The sequence below is a fragment of the Hibiscus syriacus genome, unplaced genomic scaffold (assembly GCF_006381635.1).
Source record: "Hibiscus syriacus cultivar Baekdansim isolate YM2019G1 unplaced genomic scaffold, ASM638163v2 tig00110015_pilon, whole genome shotgun sequence".
Taxonomy (NCBI): domain Eukaryota; kingdom Viridiplantae; phylum Streptophyta; class Magnoliopsida; order Malvales; family Malvaceae; genus Hibiscus; species Hibiscus syriacus.
Genome location: NW_024062564.1, coordinates 1,349,699 through 1,356,435, shown reverse-complemented (window position 1 = coordinate 1,356,435; position 6,737 = coordinate 1,349,699). Strand labels below are relative to the sequence as shown.

Genomic DNA, 6,737 nt, shown 5'->3' with positions numbered 1-6,737 from the left:
GGGACTACGCTAGTGGTGGTGGCTAGAAAGAGCGATAGTGTTAGATTAAGGGTATGCTTTAGAAATTTGGGGGATTTGGGGTTATTTTATAATTAAATAGAAATTAGTTTTTTTATAAATATAATAATATTTTTTATATTTTAAAATAAATTTCAAAATATCAAGTTGTGACACGTGTCACTTAATAGGAGAAATTAACGTCATTGACGGCCCGAGTACCTAAATAGGTAACGATTGTAACGTTAGGAACCTTGATAGATCAAAAAAATACTATAGACACCTATTCGTGAAAATATGTATAGTTTGAGTACTTATTTTATACTTAAGCCTAATTTACACATACACGAGTCCTTCTTCTACTCAATCCACCTTTGTTCCGGTTCATATCATCATTGACGATATCATTGTCACCTAGGAAATTATTCACTAAATGCTCTTATTCTTTTTCTTACATCGTTGACGTCTTCATTTGATTTATATATTTTAAAATTTTTAATATTATGTTTGTCCATTGCATTTGACGTTCGCAAACATACTTAGTTATATGTTGGTTTAGGGTTTGACAACATCTTTGTGTTAATGTTTATGATTGTGTTAGTGAATTTAGTCCTTAAAATCTTTAGGATTCATTGTTTGAATTCTAAAGATCACCCTGTATTCAATTTAGCTCATACCATTACTTGGGTTTAAAATGTAAAAGAAAAAAAAGGAGAATCGGGTAAATAACTGTATAAACAATGACTTTGTTTGTAAACATAAATTATTCGTGTACAATAGTGATGTAAATGAGTCGAGCTTAAATGAATAAAATTATGTTTGTGTTTGTTTATTTTTGAAGGTGTTCATGTTTGATTCATGTTTATTTAAATTTTTAGTATCATTTTCATGTTCGTTTATTTATTTTTGAAGGTATTCATGTCTGGTTCGTGTTCATTTAAATTTTTAATATCACGTTTATTTATTTATTTTTTAAAGTGTTTTTGTTCATTTTTTTAACATTCGTAGACATTTTCATTTAACATTTACGAAAATATTTGTTTAATGTAAATTCAATTTATATTCAATTAAGTCTCTATTTTCACTAATATTTGAAATGTAAAAAACTAAAAAAAAAATTGATATATGAAATTGTTCATGAACATAAATGAATTAAATATACCCATATATATATATATATATATATATATGTGTTTGTTCACTTATTAAATAAATATAAAAATATTGTTCATACTTTTTTTTATTTAGATTAATAAACAAAGTCAAGCGATTCATTAATAGTTCATCGAAAACTATGTTTGTTTATACTCCTATATAAAATAAAATGTGCAGAGATTATAGGGGCGGAGAATACTTAGTCCCGTTTAAAAACCCAGCTTTAAGTTTAAGCAGAAACATCGCCTAAACGGCTAAACCCTTCGGTTCTAACTCTAACAATCCAAATCCGAATCAAAGTTCAAGAAGAAGAGGACTATGAAGAACAGCAGCAACAGCCAAAATGGCACTGGCCAAATCAAAACCAAAAGCAAAACGACGACTGTCACAGGCAGCAGCAAGAACAACCAAACGGTACCGCCGGCATCACCGTCGCAGCAGCTTAGTTATTTTTCTTACTCAGTTTGAATCTGCCAATGGGGTCCAACTCTCTTCTCTCGAACTGGAATCAATTAAAGGTAATATCGTCGTTATTATTCTGAGATAAATAAAGCTTAAAAAGTGGGATTGATTTTTTCCTCTGACATTTATTGTTTAGATAGTTGTATTCTGGATGTTCCTCAAGAGTTGGATCAAGGTGTAATGAAGCTAGAGAAACCTATAAAGGAAGCTTTTGGGGCTAAATGGAAGGAAGAGCTTTGTGAAGGGAAGCTCATTGAAGGGAAGATTGAAGCTGGAAGTCCTGCTGTTCTTGTTGTGACTCCTTCAGCTTTACGATCTATTGAACTTCTAAGGTTCTTTTGCCTCAGTTTCGTTGTTACTTTTGTTGCTTTTCATTTGTAATCACAGTTATGTTTACTACAGTCATTGGTTAACATTCATTTGGATTGAGAGTTGGAGAGAACAGAACTTCAATGGTTTCTTTCATTTAGATAGCAAAATGGGGAGAAGTGAAAAGTAGAGAAAATTAATCAGAACTTGTGCTTTCTTTGATTCACCATTACTAGGTGTGCATGCTAGTGGAAATATTTTAATTTTGATTTATTTTTATTCAAGCTAGAGAGGGACTGAGAATTTTATTTTGGTACTCTAGGGGCATGCGCTCATGGACTAAAGGATTTCATGCTGTAAAGCTATTTTCAAAGCACATGAATTGAAGATTGATGAACAGGCAGGTAGCTTACTATAATCTGAACCTCAAATTTCAAATGCTACATGATATTCATTATATTATTACTCTTTATGAGTTGGAACTTATGGTGCTGGGAGGTTCATATTTTCTTAACGTACTGTTCTCTTGTGATTTATATTGGACAATTTGTTGACTGGATAATTAATTTTTTTTTATAGAAGTTGGAGGTCTCATTAAAAACTCCCTTCGTATTCGTTCACATACTAAAGATATGTTAACGAACATTGGAAGGAAGAAAAGAGTACCTCAAATTTTATTGATAAAATACCCGATAAAAAAGACACCACGGAATATCCTCATATGGTGATGTACACCATTACAACAAACACCTTAACCTCACATAACCTCATCCAAAGCCACAGTCTAATCACCTTACTTCTAATTACACCACCAGCAGTAGGAATAAAACAGCGCAACAGAACATAATACAAATTAAAAGCAACACCTACAACCATATAGACTAAAACAACCACAATTGAAGAGACAAGATCTAATGAGACTCGTCTTCTTCAGGAGCCCAAGAGTTTGGTTTGAATGAAGGTTCTATCTCATGCACCATGACCTTGAAGAAGTTGTCACCAACCTTCAATTCCAGCATCGCATCAATTCTCGCATCAGCCTTTGTGAGGACTTGAATTTTTGCCCGATCAAATGATGATGGAGACTGACAACTTTCATTGATAGCTAGTAATAAACCCCACTTATCAGCAATGTTCTTGAAAGTATCCCAATTCTATGCGTGAAAAGGAACACCCTCGCAAACTAACCATACTCGACGACACTCCATTACCAAACTCTCTGACCAAGCTTCGACTATGGAGAACCACTTTGCGAGAATCTTTGATTTATCGTTCTTCACACTTCTCAATGAAGCATTGTCTTCGAAAATCATTCAAATCGCATTACCAGCAGCTCTCATTAAGGTGAAGCCAGTAAGGCCCTTCGCTCTCATTTGTCTGGCGAGATGACCAATTTTGACAAAGTCCTTGCACCACCCCACTAGACAATTGCTCAACACCTAAAGTTTTTCTTCATCTATAACACCTTCAACTTTATAATGATTCTTCCTCGAAACATCTTCCATCTCGGACTTGCGAAGAACACCTGTCGAGGACTTTCTCTAAAAGGACTGTCGAGGTTTGAATTTAACGAAATAAACACCAATTTTGCTTCCGTCGATATGAGAACCATTCATTTTTGAGATCGCTCTCCTTGCTTCATCGATAGTTGCGAAGCGAATGAAACCAAAGTGAACTCCTTTTGAATTTCTTTTATTTGGAATAAAAGCATCAAGAACCCGACCATGGGAGCGAAATAAAGATCCAAACCTCTTCCAGTGAATGTTCTCTGGTAAGTTATCAATAAATAACGTGTAGCATCCAGTCTTATCATTACTGCACCCCTTTGAGGTGGACTCCAACAACATCCTCTCATATTTTTCCCCCGCCGCAGTCCTACACTGCTTCTTTTTGGCCCTCTCCACTATCTTCAAAATCGGCGCCTGCTGCTCCACTCTCTGTTTATGAAGCTCCGATTCCGTAACCTTCGACACCAAAATCTCCACTCGATTCTCCTTCTTATCCGGAATTTTCAAACTTTTTCCAGCCTCTTTATCCCCACTATTGGACTGACGGTCAGCCTTAGCCCCGAGAGCTGCGGCTTCAACCCTCATCACATCTTCTTCCTCGCGTTTCTTGGTCACCTTTTCCTCCAGCACATGGACATCATAACTTGATGGACGAACTTCTTTAGGAACGGAAGATGAATCTGCTGTCTCCCTCCCAGCTGCAAGCTTGTCATCGACAAATTTCTTTAAGGTTTCTGCATCTTGCTTCCCTTAGTTTAGCTGAAGACTCTTGAACGAGCTGCTCAATATCAAGCCTTGTCTTATGCAATTTGTCACGTAATTCAGCGGTATCTTTAAGTGAACCGAGGGAATTAACAAGGCGATCAATGCCATAATAGCAGTTCGTATCTTGGAAATCCCCGCCTCCACAGACTGCGAAGCCGAAGCATGTTCTGCAGCTAGCCTTGGCTTTTGCCGAGAGGACTTGTAATGGTGAGGGGTAGCAAGACCCACTTCAAGTTTACGGGAACTCATTTCTTTTGTGTTGCTTTATCGTTGAAGAAAAGCAAAGGAAGAAAGGGTGATGAACAGAACCAAAACTGCAGCTAAAGATCAGCGGCGAACATGGCTGACTTGATTGCTTTGTGGAGAGACGACAGACGCAAGGAGATGGAGAAAGTAAAGATTAGATTTGTGCTGGTGGATCAGATAAATTAGTTTATTGTCTTAAGGGTTTGGTTTAAGGTTGATTTCCAATCTAAGGTATGGTTGAATTTAAAGGAAGAATAACAAGTTGCATTTCTGGATCATGAGATTCAAGATATAAGCTACTAAACTAAACTTCACACTTCTGGCTGAAGTTCCTGGTTTGACTTGATATCACATTGGTATAGGAGTAATATTTACGTGTGACCGGATCCTGATACTATGGCCTATCTGTCAACAATGACATTGGTTATATGGTGGCAGCTATCTACTGCTCTCAGATATCAAAGTCCATTATCAAGAGCCAGTAAGATTGCTTTGTAGGAAATTGATTGTTAGAGGGAGTAGCTTAATATCAATATGCTGTATTTTATCCCAGTTTCTTCATTTTATAAAAAGTCTTTATGTTTTGCTGGTTAAATTTGTAATTTGACATCTTGAGTTTGAGTATATGCGATGAAGTGGGGTGGTGCAACACGAGGGGCTATTCACTTTTATATGTATTAATATTAGTTTTTTCGTGTGCTAATTCCTATAATAACACAAATGGTCCTGAAATCATTTTCTGATGAAAGGATCCTTTTATTGGTGTGATAAAGTTTTCACATATCCCTCTAGCATTGCTGCATAAAAGAACTGTTCTGGGCTTATAGTCTATTTTCTGGTCTTCAAAAGCTATCTGTTTTCAAGTAAACCATTTGAAATCTTGTTTTCACAAATGTACCTTGCCGGTGGTGTCAAAAAGTGAACAAGGACAAATTTTTTGTAATTTATTTCTGTCTGAGATTGGATGTTCCATGTAACCTATTGTCAGTTCTCTTTTTTTTCCTTCTGGAATACAATGTTTCTAGAAATATAGCAGATAGTTAAGCTTTATGGAATCCAGTTTAGACAGTTTGTTAGATGTTGAATACGTTCTTGGACATTATTGATTTATTATTAGAAAAGAAATTCAATACATGCGTCTGGTTATGACACCATAAACTAGTCGCTGGTACTATTCCTTTGTTGAATATTCTTTGTTAATTGATGTGGCATAGCTTGTGGATGACTCAGTGAATTGATATATCATTACTACCATGTCTCTGGTTAGTTGATATGCATTATTATGAAGTTCCAATTTCTTAGTTATTTGTCCGACATGGGAATGTTCTAATTTTATGGTTTGCCTATTTATTTGGAGGGTAATATACTCATTACTCATATCCAAAAATGTACTGGACACGAATATTTAAAAAAAAAACATAGTAACATAGCACTTGAGACATGTGCTAGCAGACGATCTTGAAAGAAGATGCATTATTTGTTGCCAGCTCTTTTTGTTGAAATTAAAATTAATCTATACAAAAATAGGATGAATAGTTACACTGAGGTGAAATGCTGAATATGTTGAAATTATTTGGCAGGATTGGTTTTCTGAATTATTGAATTCAAATTCTAAATCGTTGTACTTGTGTTAGCTTATTAATTTTATTTATCTGGAGGGTTCTAAATAAAATGAAAAATCAATAGTCAATTACACACTTTTGTCATTATATTTTCTTAATTTGAGTTGGCAGTGTATGTGACAGACTGGCAAGGTTCTGTTTGTTTTTCGGCATTACTGATTGAATCATTGTTTTGTGGTTATCTTGTAATCTGAATTGCAGAATCAAAAAGTTAATTGACATCGAGGCGCTAGGACTTTCACGTTTATCAGTACTTCTGCTTGACATTCACACGGATGTCAAAGGCTATTCCTTGCTTACACTTCCCCAAGTGAGGTTTGTTTATGATCTTTTAAGTTATCATTATGATGGTTATTTTCCTCACTGTTCCATTACATTTTTATGTGTATCTGGATATCATGATCTCTTGCCTTTTGCCAATGTTGTTATTAGGAACATGCTTGTTTCCCTGCTCTCAACTACCAGGATACGTTAGTGTTTGACTCGTTTATTGATAGATTTGTTTATTGTGGCAGGGATGAGCTCTGGGACTCGTATAAGAATTACTTTCACCAGCAAGTCATTCAATGCGATCTGCGCATCTGTCTTTATGGTCCGATTCCAAATGGTAATGGGTTTAAGGGGGAAAGTGTAGAATTAGCTGAAGGAGATAGAGAACCGCTAGATTCATAAA

General features: G+C 35.4%; 1 pseudogene; it reads left to right on the top strand.

Annotated features, from left to right (window-relative positions):
* The first annotated feature begins 1,360 nt into the window (after window positions 1-1,360).
* LOC120212780 lies at window positions 1,361-6,737 on the top strand (annotated as a pseudogene).